At 41.8% G+C, this 19,106-nt stretch overlaps 10 non-coding genes across 10 annotated transcripts; all 10 read left to right on the plus strand.

Moving 5' to 3' along the window:
- Positions 1–1,272: 1,272 nt before the first annotated feature.
- Positions 1,273–1,346, plus strand: trnai-aau (transfer RNA isoleucine (anticodon AAU)). The gene has a single exon. It is a non-coding gene; the product is annotated as a tRNA-Ile (tRNA).
- Positions 1,347–3,719: 2,373 nt separating this feature from the next.
- trnai-aau (transfer RNA isoleucine (anticodon AAU)) lies at positions 3,720–3,793 on the plus strand. Its single transcript has one exon. It is a non-coding gene; the product is annotated as a tRNA-Ile (tRNA).
- Positions 3,794–5,386: 1,593 nt separating this feature from the next.
- trnai-aau (transfer RNA isoleucine (anticodon AAU)) lies at positions 5,387–5,460 on the plus strand. Its single transcript has one exon. It is a non-coding gene; the product is annotated as a tRNA-Ile (tRNA).
- A 1,753-nt stretch (positions 5,461–7,213) lies between these two features.
- Positions 7,214–7,287, plus strand: trnai-aau (transfer RNA isoleucine (anticodon AAU)). The gene has a single exon. It is a non-coding gene; the product is annotated as a tRNA-Ile (tRNA).
- A 1,785-nt stretch (positions 7,288–9,072) lies between these two features.
- Positions 9,073–9,146, plus strand: trnai-aau (transfer RNA isoleucine (anticodon AAU)). The gene has a single exon. It is a non-coding gene; the product is annotated as a tRNA-Ile (tRNA).
- A 1,778-nt stretch (positions 9,147–10,924) lies between these two features.
- On the plus strand, positions 10,925–10,998 carry trnai-aau (transfer RNA isoleucine (anticodon AAU)). The gene has a single exon. It is a non-coding gene; the product is annotated as a tRNA-Ile (tRNA).
- A 1,862-nt stretch (positions 10,999–12,860) lies between these two features.
- Positions 12,861–12,934, plus strand: trnai-aau (transfer RNA isoleucine (anticodon AAU)). The gene has a single exon. It is a non-coding gene; the product is annotated as a tRNA-Ile (tRNA).
- A 1,648-nt stretch (positions 12,935–14,582) lies between these two features.
- trnai-aau (transfer RNA isoleucine (anticodon AAU)) lies at positions 14,583–14,656 on the plus strand. Its single transcript has one exon. It is a non-coding gene; the product is annotated as a tRNA-Ile (tRNA).
- A 1,648-nt stretch (positions 14,657–16,304) lies between these two features.
- On the plus strand, positions 16,305–16,378 carry trnai-aau (transfer RNA isoleucine (anticodon AAU)). The gene has a single exon. It is a non-coding gene; the product is annotated as a tRNA-Ile (tRNA).
- Positions 16,379–18,339: 1,961 nt separating this feature from the next.
- trnai-aau (transfer RNA isoleucine (anticodon AAU)) lies at positions 18,340–18,413 on the plus strand. Its single transcript has one exon. It is a non-coding gene; the product is annotated as a tRNA-Ile (tRNA).
- Positions 18,414–19,106: the final 693 nt, after the last annotated feature.

Here is a 19,106-nt window from a genome sequence, read left to right on the forward strand (position 1 = left end):
TAACCTTAACCCTAAACCAAAAACCTAACCTTAACCCTAACCAAAAACCTCACCTTAAACCTAAACCAAAAACCTCACCTTAACCCTACACAAAAAACCTAACCTTAACCCTAAACCAAAAACCTAACCTTAACCCTAAACCAAAAACCTAACCTTAACCCTAAACCAAAAACCTAACCTTAACCCTAAACCAAAAACCTAACCTTAACCCTAAACCTAACCTTAACCCTACACCAAAAACCTAACCCTAAACCAAAAACCTAACCTTAACCCTAAACCAAAAACCTAACCTTAACCCTAAACCCTAAACCAAAAACCTAACCTTAACCCTAAACCAAAAACCTAACCTTAACCCTAAACCCTAAACCAAAAACCTAACCTTAACCCTAAACAAAAACCTAACCTTAACCCTAAACCAAAAACCTAACCTTAACCCTAAACCAAAAACCTAACCTTAACCCTAAACCTAACCTCAACCTTAACCCTAAACCAAAAACCTAACCTTAACCCTAAACCTAACCCTAGCTCCTAAACCTAATTCTAACTTTAACCCTAAACCCCATATAAATAGCATTTGCTCTCGTGGGGACTAACACTCTGTAAACAGGAATGACAAGCTAAAGTTATCTAGATAGTCACAGAAATGTACGTTCAGCCTGTTCATTATTTCCGTCCGAGTTGACTTATCTTACGAAGTCAGCTTGGTTTAACATAGTTCCTTTCTTTTTTGACCTCGACATTGTTGCTGGATCGATACTTTCATAGTTAGCATGCTGTCTCTGCTAGCTAGGTTATGTCATCTGGAGTTGAAATAGGGCCCCAACAGCCCTCACTAATGTACAGGGTTCCAACAGCCCTCACTTATGTACAGAGCCCCAACAGCCCTCACTAATGTACAGGGCCCCAACAGCCCTCACTAATGTACAGGGTTCCAACAGCCCTCACTAATGTACAGGGCCCCAACAGCCCTCACTAATGTACAGGGCCCCAACAGCCCTCACTAATGTACAGAGCCCCAACAGCCCTCACTAATGTACAGGGCCCCAACAGCCCTCACTAATGTACAGAGCCACAACAGCCCTCACTAATGTACAGGGTTCCCAACAGCCATAGTGTTGATCATTGACAGTGTAGAAGGGAGTCCTTGGAACTGAGCTGGATTTGTTTACGTTCTCTGCCCTCTATTGGTAGAACGTAGACATTGTAGATAAGCGACCACCTCCAGACCCATATATGGGTGTATCCCCGTTCCGTAGATTGATCATTATCTCAGGCCGGTTAGCTCAGTTGGTTAGAGCGTCGTGCTAATAACGCGAAGGTCGCGGGTTCGATACCCGTACTGGCCAGCAGGATTTAAAATTTTGTTTTACTATGAATGTCTACAGTGTCTCATAACTCTATTGATTGGGTTCTACCATATGCGTTTTAAATTAGTAGTATGAATTGTCGATTGTTATTGTGGAGTGACATTTTATTGTAGGAGTTTTTTTTTTAATGGTAGGACTTTTCATTCGTCTTTTATCATCCAAGGAAGGAAGGAGGACAGGGACTTCATGGACTAAGAGACAGAGAGACAGAATGGTGAAGAAACAGATAGACGGGTCCATCAATCATTTGATTCATTCAATATTCACACACACACACACACGCACACACACGCACACACATAGTCTTGTACAGCTAACCTTGTGGGAACACACAATTCAATCCCATTCAAAATCCTATTTTCCATAACCACTAACCCTAACCTGTTCTCTTTTAACCTTACTTTAACCTTAACCCTAAACCAAAAACCTAACCTTAACCCTAAACCAAAAACCTAACCTTAACCCTAACCAAAAACCTCACCTTAAACCTAAACCAAAAACCTCGCCTTAACCCTACACCAAAAACCTAACCTTAACCCTAACCAAAAACGTCACCTTAAACCTAAACCAAAAACCTCACCTTAACCCTACACAAAAAACCTAACCTTAACCCTAAACCAAAAACCTAACCTTAACCCTAACCAAAAACCTCACCTTAAACCTAAACCAAAAACCTCACCTTAACCCTACACAAAAAACCTAACCTTAACCCTAAACCAAAAACCTAACCTTAACCCTAAACCAAAAACCTAACCTTAACCCTAAACCAAAAACCTAACCTTAACCCTAAACCAAAAACCTAACCTTAACCCTAAACCTAACCTTCACCCTACACCCAAAACCTAACCATAAACCAAAAACCTAACCTTAACCCTAAACCAAAAACCTAACCTTAACCCTAAACCCTAAACCAAAAACCTAACCTTAACCCTAAACCAAAAACCTAACCTTAACCCTAAACCCTAAACCAAAAACCTTACCTTAACCCTAAACCAAAAACCTAACCTTAACCCTAAACCAAAAACCTAACCTTAACCCTAAACCAAAAACCTCACCTTAACCCTAAACCAAAAACCTAACCTTAACCCTAAATCAAAAACCTAACCTTAACCCTAAACCTAACCCTAGCTCCTAAACCTAATTCTAACTTTAACCCTAAACCCCATATAAATAGCATTTGCTCTCGTGGGGACTAACACTCTGTAAACAGGAATGACAAGCTAAAGTTATCTAGATAGTCACAGAAATGTACGTTCAGCCTGTTCATTATTTCCGTCCGAGTTGACTTATCTTACGAAGTCAGCTTGGTTTAACATAGTTCCTTTCTTTTTTGACCTCGACATTGTTGCTGGATCGATACTTTCATAGTTAACATGCTGTCTCTGCTAGCTAGGTTATGTCATCTGGAGTTGAAATAGGGCCCAAACAGCCCTCACTAATGTACAGGGTTCCAACAGCCCTCACTAATGTACAGAGCCCCAACAGCCCTCACTAATGTACAGGGCCCCAACAGCCCTCACTAATGTACAGGGTTCCAACAGCCCTCACTAATGTACAGAGCCCCAACAGCCCTCACTAATGTACAGGGCCCCAACAGCCCTCACTAATGTACAGAGCCCCAACAGCCCTCACTAATGTACAGGGCCCCAACAGCCCTCACTAATGTACAGGGTCCCCAACAGCCCTCACTAATGTACAGAGCCCCAACAGCCCTCACTAATGTACAGAGCCCCAACAGCCCTCACTAATGTACAGAGCCCCAACAGCCCTCACTAATGTACAGGGTTCCAACAGCCCTCACTAATGTACAGAGTTCCAACAGCCCTCACTAATGTACAGAGCCCCAACAGCCCTCACTAATGTACAGGGCCCCAACAGGCCTCACTAATGTACAGAGCCCCAACAGCCCTCACTAATGTACAGAGCCCCAACAGCCCTCACTAATGTACAGGGCCCCAACAGCCCTCACTAATGTACAGAGCCCCAACAGCCCTCACTAATGTACAGGGCCCCAACAGCCCTCACTAATGTACAGGGTTCCAACAGCCCTCACTAATGTACAGAGCCCCAACAGCCCTCACTAATGTACAGAGCCCCAACAGCCCTCACTAATGTACAGGGCCCCAACAGCCCTCACTAATGTACAGAGCCACAACAGCCCTCACTAATGTACAGGGTTCCCAACAGCCATAGTGTTGATCATTGACAGTGTAGAAGGGAGTCCTTGGAACTGAGCTGGATTTGTTTACGTTCTCTGCCCTCTATTGGTAGAACGTAGACATTGTAGATAAGCGACCACCTCCAGACCCATATATGGGTGTATCCCCGTTCCGTAGATTGATCATTATCTCAGGCCGGTTAGCTCAGTTGGTTAGAGCGTCGTGCTAATAACGCGAAGGTCGCGGGTTCGATACCCGTACTGGCCAGCAGGATTTAAAATTTTGTTTTACTATGAATGTCTACAGTGTCTCATAACTCTATTGATTGGGTTCTACCATATGCGTTTTAAATTAGTAGTATGAATTGTCGATTGTTATTGTGGAGTGACATTTTATTGTAGGAGTTTTTTTTTTAATGGTAGGACTTTTCATTCGTCTTTTATCATCCAAGGAAGGAAGGAGGACAGGGACTTCATGGACTAAGAGACAGAGAGACAGAATGGTGAAGAAACAGATAGACGGGTCCATCAATCATTTGATTCATTCAATATTCACACACACACACACACACACGCACACACACGCACACACATAGTCTTGTACAGCTAACCTTGTGGGAACACACAATTCAATCCCATTCAAAATCCTATTTTCCATAACCACTAACCCTAACCTGTTCTCTTTTAACCTTACTTTAACCTTAACCCTAAACCAAAAACCTAACCTTAACCCTAAACCAAAAACCTCACCTTAACCCTACACAAAAAACCTAACCTTAACCCTAAACCAAAAACCTAACCTTAACCCTAAACCAAAAACCTAACCTTAACCCTAAACCAAAAACCTAACCTTAACCCTAAACCAAAAACCTAACCTTAACCCTAAACCTAACCTTAACCCTACACCAAAAACCTAACCCTAAACCAAAAACCTAACCTTAACCCTAAACCAAAAACCTAACCTTAACCCTAAACCCTAAACCAAAAACCTAACCTTAACCCTAAACCAAAAACCTAACCTTAACCCTAAACCCTAAACCAAAAACCTAACCTTAACCCTAAACCAAAAACCTAACCTTAACCCTAAACCAAAAACCTAACCTTAACCCTAAACCAAAAACCTAACCTTAACCCTAAACCTAACCTCAACCTTAACCCTAAACCAAAAACCTAACTTTAACCCTAAACCTAACCCTAGCTCCTAAACCTAATTCTAACTTTAACCCTAAACCCCATATAAATAGCATTTGCTCTCGTGGGGACTAACACTCTGTAAACAGGAATGACAAGCTAAAGTTATCTAGATAGTCACAGAAATGTACGTTCAGCCTGTTCATTATTTCCGTCCGAGTTGACTTATCTTACGAAGTCAGCTTGGTTTAACATAGTTCCTTTCTTTTTTGACCTCGACATTGTTGCTGGATCGATACTTTCATAGTTAGCATGCTGTCTCTGCTAGCTAGGTTATGTCATCTGGAGTTGAAATAGGGCCCCAACAGCCCTCACTAATGTACAGGGTTCCAACAGCCCTCACTAATGTACAGGGCCCCAACAGCCCTCACTAATGTACAGGGCCCCAACAGCCCTCACTAATGTACAGAGCCCCAACAGCCCTCACTAATGTACAGGGCCCCAACAGCCCTCACTAATGTACAGAGCCACAACAGCCCTCACTAATGTACAGGGTTCCCAACAGCCATAGTGTTGATCATTGACAGTGTAGAAGGGAGTCCTTGGAACTGAGCTGGATTTGTTTACGTTCTCTGCCCTCTATTGGTAGAACGTAGACATTGTAGATAAGCGACCACCTCCAGACCCATATATGGGTGTATCCCCGTTCCGTAGATTGATCATTATCTCAGGCCGGTTAGCTCAGTTGGTTAGAGCGTCGTGCTAATAATGCGAAGGTCGCGGGTTCGATACCTGTACTGGCCAGCAGGATTTAAAATTTTGTTTTACTATGAATGTCTACAGTGTCTCATAACTCTATTGATTGGGTTCTACCATATGCGTTTTAAATTAGTAGTATGAATTGTCGATTGTTATTGTGGAGTGACATTTTATTGTAGGAGTTTTTTTTTTAATGGTAGGACTTTTCATTCGTCTTTTATCATCCAAGGAAGGAAGGAGGACAGGGACTTCATGGACTAAGAGACAGAGAGACAGAATGGTGAAGAAACAGATAGACGGGTCCATCAATCATTTGATTCATTCAATATTCACACACACACACACACGCACACACACGCACACACATAGTCTTGTACAGCTAACCTTGTGGGAACACACAATTCAATCCCATTCAAAATCCTATTTTCCATAACCACTAACCCTAACCTGTTCTCTTTTAACCTTACTTTAACCTTAACCCTAAACCAAAAACCTAACCTTAACCCTAAACCAAAAACCTAACCTTAACCCTAACCAAAAACCTCACCTTAAACCTAAACCAAAAACCTCACCTTAACCCTACACCAAAAACCTAACCTTAACCCTAAACCAAAAACCTAACCTTAACCCTAAACCAAAAACCTAACCTTAACCCTAAACCAAAAACCTAAACTTAACCCTAAACCAAAAACCTAACCTTAACCCTAAACCTAACCTTAACCCTACACCAAAAACCTAACCCTAAACCAAAAACCTAACCTTAACCCTAAACCAAAAACCTAACCTTAACCCTAAACCTAACCTTAACCCTACACCAAAAACCTAACCCTAAACCAAAAACCTAACCTTAACCCTAAACCAAAAACCTAACCTTAACCCTAAACCCTAAACCAAAAACCTAACCTTAACCCTAAACCCTAAACCAAAAACCTAACCTTAACCCTAAACCAAAAACCTAACCTTAACCCTAAACCAAAAACCTAACCTTAACCCTAAACCAAAAACCTAACCTTAACCCTAAACCAAAAACCTAACCTTAACCCTAAACCTAACCTTAACCTTAACCCTAAACCAAAAACCTAACCTTAACCCTAAACCTAACCCTAGCTCCTAAACCTAATTCTAACTTTAACCCTAAACCCCATATAAATAGCATTTGCTCTCGTGGGGACTAACACTCTGTAAACAGGAATGACAAGCTAAAGTTATCTAGATAGTCACAGAAATGTACGTTCAGCCTGTTCATTATTTCCGTCCGAGTTGACTTATCTTACGAAGTCAGCTTGGTTTAACATAGTTCCTTTCTTTTTTGACCTCGACATTGTTGCTGGATCGATACTTTCATAGTTAGCATGCTGTCTCTGCTAGCTAGGTTATGTCATCTGGAGTTGAAATAGGGCCCCAACAGCCCTCACTAATGTACAGGGTTCCAACAGCCCTCACTAATGTACAGAGCCCCAACAGCCCTCACTAATGTACAGGGCCCCAACAGCCCTCACTAATGTACAGGGCCCCAACAGCCCTCACTAATGTACAGAGCCCCAACAGCCCTCACTAATGTACAGGGCCCCAACAGCCCTCACTAATGTACAGAGCCACAACAGCCCTCACTAATGTACAGGGTTCCCAACAGCCATAGTGTTGATCATTGACAGTGTAGAAGGGAGTCCTTGGAACTGAGCTGGATTTGTTTACGTTCTCTGCCCTCTATTGGTAGAACGTAGACATTGTAGATAAGCGACCACCTCCAGACCCATATATGGGTGTATCCCCGTTCCGTAGATTGATCATTATCTCAGGCCGGTTAGCTCAGTTGGTTAGAGCGTCGTGCTAATAATGCGAAGGTCGCGGGTTCGATACCCGTACTGGCCAGCAGGATTTAAAATTTTGTTTTACTATGAATGTCTACAGTGTCTCATAACTCTATTGATTGGGTTCTACCATATGCGTTTTAAATTAGTAGTATGAATTGTCGATTGTTATTGTGGAGTGACATTTTATTGTAGGAGTTTTTTTTTTAATGGTAGGACTTTTCATTCGTCTTTTATCATCCAAGGAAGGAAGGAGGACAGGGACTTCATGGACTAAGAGACAGAGAGACAGAATGGTGAAGAAACAGATAGACGGGTCCATCAATCATTTGATTCATTCAATATTCACACACACACACACACGCACACACACGCACACACATAGTCTTGTACAGCTAACCTTGTGGGAACACACAATTCAATCCCATTCAAAATCCTATTTTCCATAACCACTAACCCTAACCTGTTCTCTTTTAACCTTACTTTAACCTTAACCCTAAACCAAAAACCTAACCTTAACCCTAAACCAAAAACCTAACCTTAACCCTAACCAAAAACCTCACCTTAAACCTAAACCAAAAACCTCACCTTAACCCTACACCAAAAACCCAACCTTAACCCTAAACCAAAAACCTAACCTTAACCCTAAACCAAAAACCTAACCTTAACCCTAAACCAAAAACCTAAACTTAACCCTAAACCAAAAACCTAACCTTAACCCTAAACCTAACCTTAACCCTACACCAAAAACCTAACCCTAAACCAAAAACCTAACCTTAACCCTAAACCAAAAACCTAACCTTAACCCTAAACCTAACCTTAACCCTACACCAAAAACCTAACCCTAAACCAAAAACCTAACCTTAACCCTAAACCAAAAACCTAACCTTAACCCTAAACCCTAAACCAAAAACCTAACCTTAACCCTAAACCAAAAACCTAACCTTAACCCTAAACCCTAAACCAAAAACCTAACCTTAACCCTAAACCCTAAACCAAAAACCTAACCTTAACCCTAAACCAAAAACCTAACCTTAACCCTAAACCAAAAACCTAACCTTAACCCTAAACCAAAAACCTAACCTTAACCCTAAACCTAACCTTAACCTTAACCCTAAACCAAAAACCTAACCTTAACCCTAAACCTAACCCTAGCTCCTAAACCTAATTCTAACTTTAACCCTAAACCCCATATAAATAGCATTTGCTCTCGTGGGGACTAACACTCTGTAAACAGGAATGACAAGCTAAAGTTATCTAGATAGTCACAGAAATGTACGTTCAGCCTGTTCATTATTTCCGTCCGAGTTGACTTATCTTACGAAGTCAGCTTGGTTTAACATAGTTCCTTTCTTTTTTGACCTCGACATTGTTGCTGGATCGATACTTTCATAGTTAGCATGCTGTCTCTGCTAGCTAGGTTATGTCATCTGGAGTTGAAATAGGGCCCCAACAGCCCTCACTAATGTACAGGGTTCCAACAGCCCTCACTAATGTACAGAGCCCCAACAGCCCTCACTAATGTACAGGGCCCCAACAGCCCTCACTAATGTACAGGGCCCCAACAGCCCTCACTAATGTACAGAGCCCCAACAGCCCTCACTAATGTACAGGGCCCCAACAGCCCTCACTAATGTACAGAGCCACAACAGCCCTCACTAATGTACAGGGTTCCCAACAGCCATAGTGTTGATCATTGACAGTGTAGAAGGGAGTCCTTGGAACTGAGCTGGATTTGTTTACGTTCTCTGCCCTCTATTGGTAGAACGTAGACATTGTAGATAAGCGACCACCTCCAGACCCATATATGGGTGTATCCCCGTTCCGTAGATTGATCATTATCTCAGGCCGGTTAGCTCAGTTGGTTAGAGCGTCGTGCTAATAATGCGAAGGTCGCGGGTTCGATACCCGTACTGGCCAGCAGGATTTAAAATTTTGTTTTACTATGAATGTCTACAGTGTCTCATAACTCTATTGATTGGGTTCTACCATATGCGTTTTAAATTAGTAGTATGAATTGTCGATTGTTATTGTGGAGTGACATTTTATTGTAGGAGTTTTTTTTTTAATGGTAGGACTTTTCATTCGTCTTTTATCATCCAAGGAAGGAAGGAGGACAGGGACTTCATGGACTAAGAGACAGAGAGACAGAATGGTGAAGAAACAGATAGACGGGTCCATCAATCATTTGATTCATTCAATATTCACACACACACACACACGCACACACACGCACACACATAGTCTTGTACAGCTAACCTTGTGGGAACACACAATTCAATCCCATTCAAAATCCTATTTTCCATAACCACTAACCCTAACCTGTTCTCTTTTAACCTTACTTTAACCTTAACCCTAAACCAAAAACCTAACCTTAACCCTAAACCAAAAACCTAACCTTAACCCTAACCAAAAACCTCACCTTAAACCTAAACCAAAAACCTCACCTTAACCCTACACCAAAAACCCAACCTTAACCCTAAACCAAAAACCTAACCTTAACCCTAAACCAAAAACCTAACCTTAACCCTAAACCAAAAACCTAAACTTAACCCTAAACCAAAAACCTAACCTTAACCCTAAACCTAACCTTAACCCTACACCAAAAACCTAACCCTAAACCAAAAACCTAACCTTAACCCTAAACCAAAAACCTAACCTTAACCCTAAACCTAACCTTAACCCTACACCAAAAACCTAACCCTAAACCAAAAACCTAACCTTAACCCTAAACCAAAAACCTAACCTTAACCCTAAACCCTAAACCAAAAACCTAACCTTAACCCTAAACCAAAAACCTAACCTTAACCCTAAACCCTAAACCAAAAACCTAACCTTAACCCTAAACCAAAAACCTAACCTTAACCCTAAACCAAAAACCTAACCTTAACCCTAAACCAAAAACCTAACCTTAACCCTAAACCAAAAACCTAACCTTAACCCTAAACCTAACCTTAACCTTAACCCTAAACCAAAAACCTAACCTTAACCCTAAACCTAACCCTAGCTCCTAAACCTAATTCTAACTTTAACCCTAAACCCCATATAAATAGCATTTGCTCTCGTGGGGACTAACACTCTGTAAACAGGAATGACAAGCTAAAGTTATCTAGATAGTCACAGAAATGTACGTTCAGCCTGTTCATTATTTCCGTCCGAGTTGACTTATCTTACGAAGTCAGCTTGGTTTAACATAGTTCCTTTCTTTTTTGACCTCGACATTGTTGCTGGATCGATACTTTCATAGTTAGCATGCTGTCTCTGCTAGCTAGGTTATGTCATCTGGAGTTGAAATAGGGCCCCAACAGCCCTCACTAATGTACAGGGTTCCAACAGCCCTCACTAATGTACAGAGCCCCAACAGCCCTCACTAATGTACAGGGCCCCAACAGCCCTCACTAATGTACAGGGCCCCAACAGCCCTCACTAATGTACAGAGCCCCAACAGCCCTCACTAATGTACAGGGCCCCAACAGCCCTCACTAATGTACAGAGCCACAACAGCCCTCACTAATGTACAGGGTTCCCAACAGCCATAGTGTTGATCATTGACAGTGTAGAAGGGAGTCCTTGGAACTGAGCTGGATTTGTTTACGTTCTCTGCCCTCTATTGGTAGAACGTAGACATTGTAGATAAGCGACCACCTCCAGACCCATATATGGGTGTATCCCCGTTCCGTAGATTGATCATTATCTCAGGCCGGTTAGCTCAGTTGGTTAGAGCGTCGTGCTAATAACGCGAAGGTCGCGGGTTCGATACCCGTACTGGCCAGCAGGATTTAAAATTTTGTTTTACTATGAATGTCTACAGTGTCTCATAACTCTATTGATTGGGTTCTACCATATGCGTTTTAAATTAGTGGTATGAATTGTCGATTGTTATTGTGGAGTGACATTTTATTGTAGGAGTTTTTTTTTTAATGGTAGGACTTTTCATTCGTCTTTTATCATCCAAGGAAGGAAGGAGGACAGGGACTTCATGGACTAAGAGACAGAGAGACAGAATGGTGAAGAAACAGATAGACGGGTCCATCAATCATTTGATTCATTCAATATTCACACACACACACACACGCACACACACGCACACACATAGTCTTGTACAGCTAACCTTGTGGGAACACACAATTCAATCCCATTCAAAATCCTATTTTCCATAACCACTAACCCTAACCTGTTCTCTTTTAACCTTACTTTAACCTTAACCCTAAACCAAAAACCTAACCTTAACCCTAAACCAAAAACCTAACCTTAACCCTAACCAAAAACCTCACCTTAAACCTAAACCAAAAACCTCACCTTAACCCTACACCAAAAACCCAACCTTAACCCTAAACCAAAAACCTAACCTTAACCCTAAACCAAAAACCTAACCTTAACCCTAAACCAAAAACCTAAACTTAACCCTAAACCAAAAACCTAACCTTAACCCTAAACCTAACCTTAACCCTACACCAAAAACCTAACCCTAAACCAAAAACCTAACCTTAACCCTAAACCAAAAACCTAACCTTAACCCTAAACCTAACCTTAACCCTACACCAAAAACCTAACCCTAAACCAAAAACCTAACCTTAACCCTAAACCAAAAACCTAACCTTAACCCTAAACCCTAAACCAAAAACCTAACCTTAACCCTAAACCAAAAACCTAACCTTAACCCTAAACCCTAAACCAAAAACCTAACCTTAACCCTAAACCAAAAACCTAACCTTAACCCTAAACCAAAAACCTAACCTTAACCCTAAACCAAAAACCTAACCTTAACCCTAAACCAAAAACCTAACCTTAACCCTAAACCTAACCTTAACCTTAACCCTAAACCAAAAACCTAACCTTAACCCTAAACCTAACCCTAGCTCCTAAACCTAATTCTAACTTTAACCCTAAACCCCATATAAATAGCATTTGCTCTCGTGGGGACTAACACTCTGTAAACAGGAATGACAAGCTAAAGTTATCTAGATAGTCACAGAAATGTACGTTCAGCCTGTTCATTATTTCCGTCCGAGTTGACTTATCTTACGAAGTCAGCTTGGTTTAACATAGTTCCTTTCTTTTTTGACCTCGACATTGTTGCTGGATCGATACTTTCATAGTTAGCATGCTGTCTCTGCTAGCTAGGTTATGTCATCTGGAGTTGAAATAGGGCCCCAACAGCCCTCACTAATGTACAGGGTTCCAACAGCCCTCACTAATGTACAGAGCCCCAACAGCCCTCACTAGTGTACAGGGCCCCAACAGCCCTCACTAATGTACAGGGTTCCAACAGCCCTCACTAATGTACAGAGCCCCAACAGCCCTCACTAATGTACAGGGCCCCAACAGCCCTCACTAATGTACAGGGCCCCAACAGCCCTCACTAATGTACAGAGCCCCAACAGCCCTCACTAATGTACAGGGCCCCAACAGCCCTCACTAATGTACAGAGCCACAACAGCCCTCACTAATGTACAGGGTTCCCAACAGCCATAGTGTTGATCATTGACAGTGTAGAAGGGAGTCCTTGGAACTGAGCTGGATTTGTTTACGTTCTCTGCCCTCTATTGGTAGAACGTAGACATTGTAGATAAGCGACCACCTCCAGACCCATATATGGGTGTATCCCCGTTCCGTAGATTGATCATTATCTCAGGCCGGTTAGCTCAGTTGGTTAGAGCGTCGTGCTAATAATGCGAAGGTCGCGGGTTCGATACCCGTACTGGCCAGCAGGATTTAAAATTTTGTTTTACTATGAATGTCTACAGTGTCTCATAACTCTATTGATTGGGTTCTACCATATGCGTTTTAAATTAGTGGTATGAATTGTCGATTGTTATTGTGGAGTGACATTTTATTGTAGGAGTTTTTTTTTTAATGGTAGGACTTTTCATTCGTCTTTTATCATCCAAGGAAGGAAGGAGGACAGGGACTTCATGGACTAAGAGACAGAGAGACAGAATGGTGAAGAAACAGATAGACGGGTCCATCAATCATTTGATTCATTCAATATTCACACACACACACACACGCACACACACGCACACACATAGTCTTGTACAGCTAACCTTGTGGGAACACACAATTCAATCCCATTCAAAATCCTATTTTCCATAACCACTAACCCTAACCTGTTCTCTTTTAACCTTACTTTAACCTTAACCCTAAACCAAAAACCTAACCTTAACCCTAAACCAAAAACCTAACCTTAACCCTAACCAAAAACCTCACCTTAAACCTAAACCAAAAACCTCACCTTAACCCTACACCAAAAACCTAACCTTAACCCTAAACCAAAAACCTAACCTTAACCCTAAACCAAAAACCTAACCTTAACCCTAAACCAAAAACCTAAACTTAACCCTAAACCAAAAACCTAACCTTAACCCTAAACCTAACCTTAACCCTACACCAAAAACCTAACCCTAAACCAAAAACCTAACCTTAACCCTAAACCAAAAACCTAACCTTAACCCTAAACCCTAAACCAAAAACCTAACCTTAACCCTAAACCAAAAACCTAACCTTAACCCTAAACCCTAAACCAAAAACCTAACCTTAACCCTAAACCAAAAACCTAACCTTAACCCTAAACCAAAAACCTAACCTTAACCCTAAACCAAAAACCTAACCTTAACCCTAAACCTAACCTTAACCTTAACCCTAAACCAAAAACCTAACCCTAGCTCCTAAACCTAATTCTAACTTTAACCCTAAACCCCATATAAATAGCATTTGCTCTCGTGGGGACTAACACTCTGTAAACAGGAATGACAAGCTAAAGTTATCTAGATAGTCACAGAAATGTACGTTCAGCCTGTTCATTATTTCCGTCCGAGTTGACTTATCTTACGAAGTCAGCTTGGTTTAACATAGTTCCTTTCTTTTTTGACCTCGACATTGTTGCTGGATCGATACTTTCATAGTTAGCATGCTGTCTCTGCTAGCTAGGTTATGTCATCTGGAGTTGAAATAGGGCCCCAACAGCCCTCACTAATGTACAGGGTTCCAACAGCCCTCACTAATGTACAGAGCCCCAACAGCCCTCACTAATGTACAGGGCCCCAACAGCCCTCACTAATGTACAGGGCCCCAACAGCCCTCACTAATGTACAGAGCCCCAACAGCCCTCACTAATGTACAGGGCCCCAACAGCCCTCACTAATGTACAGAGCCACAACAGCCCTCACTAATGTACAGGGTTCCCAACAGCCATAGTGTTGATCATTGACAGTGTAGAAGGGAGTCCTTGGAACTGAGCTGGATTTGTTTACGTTCTCTGCCCTCTATTGGTAGAACGTAGACATTGTAGATAAGCGACCACCTCCAGACCCATATATGGGTGTATCCCCGTTCCGTAGATTGATCATTATCTCAGGCCGGTTAGCTCAGTTGGTTAGAGCGTCGTGCTAATAATGCGAAGGTCGCGGGTTCGATACCCGTACTGGCCAGCAGGATTTAAAATTTTGTTTTACTATGAATGTCTACAGTGTCTCATAACTCTATTGATTGGGTTCTACCATATGCGTTTTAAATTAGTGGTATGAATTGTCGATTGTTATTGTGGAGTGACATTTTATTGTAGGAGTTTTTTTTTTAATGGTAGGACTTTTCATTCGTCTTTTATCATCCAAGGAAGGAAGGAGGACAGGGACTTCATGGACTAAGAGACAGAGAGACAGAATGGTGAAGAAACAGATAGACGGGTCCATCAATCATTTGATTCATTCAATATTCACACACACACACACACGCACACACACGCACACACATAGTCTTGTACAGCTAACCTTGTGGGAACACACAATTCAATCCCATTCAAAATCCTATTTTCCATAACCACTAACCCTAACCTGTTCTCTTTTAACCTTACTTTAACCTTAACCCTAAACCAAAAACCTAACCTTAACCCTAAACCAAAAACCTAACCTTAACCCTAACCAAAAACCTCACCTTAAACCTAAACCAAAAACCTCACCTTAACCCTACACCAAAAACCTAACCTTAACCCTAAACCAAAAACCTAACCTTAACCCTAAACCAAAAACCTAACCTTAACCCTAAACCAAAAACCTAAACTTAACCCTAAACCAAAAACCTAACCTTAACCCTAAACCTAACCTTAACCCTACACCAAAAACCTAACCCTAAACCAAAAACCTAACCTTAACCCTAAACCAAAAACCTAACCTTAACCCTAAACCCTAAACCAAAAACCTAACCTTAACCCTAAACCAAAAACCTAACCTTAACCCTAAACCCTAAACCAAAAACCTAACCTTAACCCTAAACCAAAAACCTAACCTTAACCCTAAACCAAAAACCTAACCTTAACCCTAAACCAAAAACCTAACCTTAACCCTAAACCTAACCTTAACCTTAACCCTAAACCAAAAACCTAACCCTAGCTCCTAAACCTAATTCTAACTTTAACCCTAAACCCCATATAAATAGCATTTGCTCTCGTGGGGACTAACACTCTGTAAACAGGAATGACAAGCTAAAGTTATCTAGATAGTCACAGAAATGTACGTTCAGCCTGTTCATTATTTCCGTCCGAGTTGACTTATCTTACGAAGTCAGCTTGGTTTAACATAGTTCCTTTCTTTTTTGACCTCGACATTGTTGCTGGATCGATACTTTCATAGTTAGCATGCTGTCTCTGCTAGCTAGGTTATGTCATCTGGAGTTGAAATAGGGCCCCAACAGCCCTCACTAATGTACAGGGTTCCAACAGCCCTCACTAATGTACAGAGCCCCAACAGCCCTCACTAATGTACAGGGCCCCAACAGCCCTCACTAATGTACAGGGCCCCAACAGCCCTCACTAATGTACAGAGCCCCAACAGCCCTCACTAATGTACAGGGCCCCAACAGCCCTCACTAATGTACAGAGCCACAACAGCCCTCACTAATGTACAGGGTTCCCAACAGCCATAGTGTTGATCATTGACAGTGTAGAAGGGAGTCCTTGGAACTGAGCTGGATTTGTTTACGTTCTCTGCCCTCTATTGGTAGAACGTAGACATTGTAGATAAGCGACCACCTCCAGACCCATATATGGGTGTATCCCCGTTCCGTAGATTGATCATTATCTCAGGCCGGTTAGCTCAGTTGGTTAGAGCGTCGTGCTAATAACGCGAAGGTCGCGGGTTCGATACCCGTACTGGCCAGCAGGATTTAAAATTTTGTTTTACTATGAATGTCTACAGTGTCTCATAACTCTATTGATTGGGTTCTACCATATGCGTTTTAAATTAGTAGTATGAATTGTCGATTGTTATTGTGGAGTGACATTTTATTGTAGGAGTTTTTTTTTTTAATGGTAGGACTTTTCATTCGTCTTTTATCATCCAAGGAAGGAAGGAGGACAGGGACTTCATGGACTAAGAGACAGAGAGACAGAATGGTGAAGAAACAGATAGACGGGTTCATCAATCATTTGATTCATTCAATATTCACACACACACACACACGCACACACACGCACACACATAGTCTTGTACAGCTAACCTTGTGGGAACACACAATTCAATCCCATTCAAAATCCTATTTTCCATAACCACTAACCCTAACCTGTTCTCTTTTAACCTTACTTTAACCTTAACCCTAAACCAAAAACCTAACCTTAACCCTAAAACCAAAAACCTAACCTTAACCCTAACCAAAAACCTCACCTTAAACCTAAACCAAAAACCTCACCTTAACCCTACACCAAAAACCTAACCTTAACCCTAAACCAAAAACCTAACCTTAACCCTAAACCAAAAACCTAACCTTAACCCTAAACCAAAAACCTAAACTTAACCCTAAACCAAAAACCTAACCTTAACCCTAAACCTAACCTTAACCCTACACCAAAAACCTAACCCTAAACCAAAAACCTAACCTTAAACCTAAACCAAAAACCTAACCTTAACCCTAAACCCTAAACCAAAAACCTAACCTTAACCCTAAACCAAAAACCTAACCTTAACCCTAAACCCTAAACCAAAAACATAACCTTAACCCTAAACCAAAAACCTAACCTTAACCCTAAACCAAAAACCTAACCTTAACCCTAAACCAAAAACCTAACCTTAACCCTAAACCTAACCTTAACCTTAACCCTAAACCAAAAACCTAACCCTAGCTCCTAAACCTAATTCTAACTTTAACCCTAAACCCCATATAAATAGCATTTGCTCTCGTGGGGACTAACACTCTGTAAACAGGAATGACAAGCTAAAGTTATCTAGATAGTCACAGAAATGTACGTTCAGCCTGTTCATTATTTCCGTCCGAGTTGACTTATCTTACGAAGTCAGCTTGGTTTAACATAGTTCCTTTCTTTTTTGACCTCGACATTGTTGCTGGATCGATACTTTCATAGTTAGCATGCTGTCTCTGCTAGCTAGGTTATGTCATCTGGAGTTGAAATAGGGCCCCAACAGCCCTCACTAATGTACAGGGTTCCAACAGCCCTCACTAATGTACAGAGCCCCAACAGCCCTCACTAATGTACAGGGCCCCAACAGCCCTCACTAATGTACAGGGTTCCCAACAGCCCTCACTAATGTACAGAGCCCCAACAGCCCTCACTAATGTACAGAGCCCCAACAGCCCTCACTAATGTACAGAGCCCCAACAGGACTCACTAATGTACAGGGGCCCCAACAGCCATCACTAATGTACCGGGTTCCAACAGCCCTCACTAATGTACAGAGCCCCAACAGCCCTCACTAATGTACAGAGCCCCAACAGCCCTCACTAATGTACAGGGTTCCCAACAGCCCTCACTAATGTACAGGGCCCCAACAGCCCTCACTAATGTACCGGGTTCCAACAGCCCTCACTAATGTACAGGGTTCCAACAGCCCTCACTAATGTACAGAGCCCCAACAGCCCTCACTAATGTACAGAGCCCCAACAGCCCTCACTAATGTACAGAGCCCCAACCGCCCTCACTAATGTACAGGGTTCCCAACAGCCATAGTGTTGATCATTGACAGTGTAGAAGGGAGTCCTTGGAACTGAGCTGGATTTGTTTACGTTCTCTGCCCTCTATTGGTAGAACGTAGACATTGTAGATGAGCGACCACCTCCAGACCCATATATGGGTGTATCCCCGTTCCGTAGATTGAGCATTATCTCAGGCCGGTTAGCTCAGTTGGTTAGAGCGTCGTGCTAATAACGCGAAGGTCGTGGGTTTGATACCCGTACTGGCCAGCAGGATTTATTTATTTTTACCATGAATGTCTACAGTGTCTCATAACTCTATTGATTGGGTTCTACCATATGCGTTTTAAATTAGTAGTATGAATTGTCGATTGTTATTGTGGAGTGACATTTTATTGTAGGAGGTTTTTTTTTAATGGTAGGACTTTTCATTCGTCTTTTATCATCCAAGGAAGGAAGGAGGACAGGGACTTCATGGACTAAGAGACAGAGAGACAGAATGGTGAAGAAACAGATAGACGGGTCCATCAATCATTTGATTCATTCAATATTCACACACACACACACACGCACACACACACACACACACACACACACACACACACACACATAGTCTTGTACAGCTAACCTTGTGGGAACACACAAATCAATCCCATTCAAAATCCTATTTTCCATAACCACTAACCCTAACCTGTTCTCTATTAACCTTACTTTAACCTTAACCCTAAACCAAAAACCTAACCTTAACCCTAAACCAAAAACCTAACCTTAACCCTAAACCTAACCTTAACCTTAACCCTAAACCAAAAACCTAACCTTAACCCTAAACCAAAAACCTAACCTTGACCCTAAACCAAAAACCTAACCTTAACCCTAAACCTAACCTTAACCCTAAACCAAAAACCTAACCTTATCCCTAAACCTAACCTTAACCCTAAACCAAAAACCTAACCTTAACCCTAA

Source organism: Oncorhynchus mykiss, chromosome 19 (assembly GCF_057628025.1).
Source record: "Oncorhynchus mykiss isolate SJ-2025 chromosome 19, ASM5762802v1, whole genome shotgun sequence".
Taxonomy (NCBI): Eukaryota; Metazoa; Chordata; class Actinopteri; order Salmoniformes; family Salmonidae; genus Oncorhynchus; species Oncorhynchus mykiss.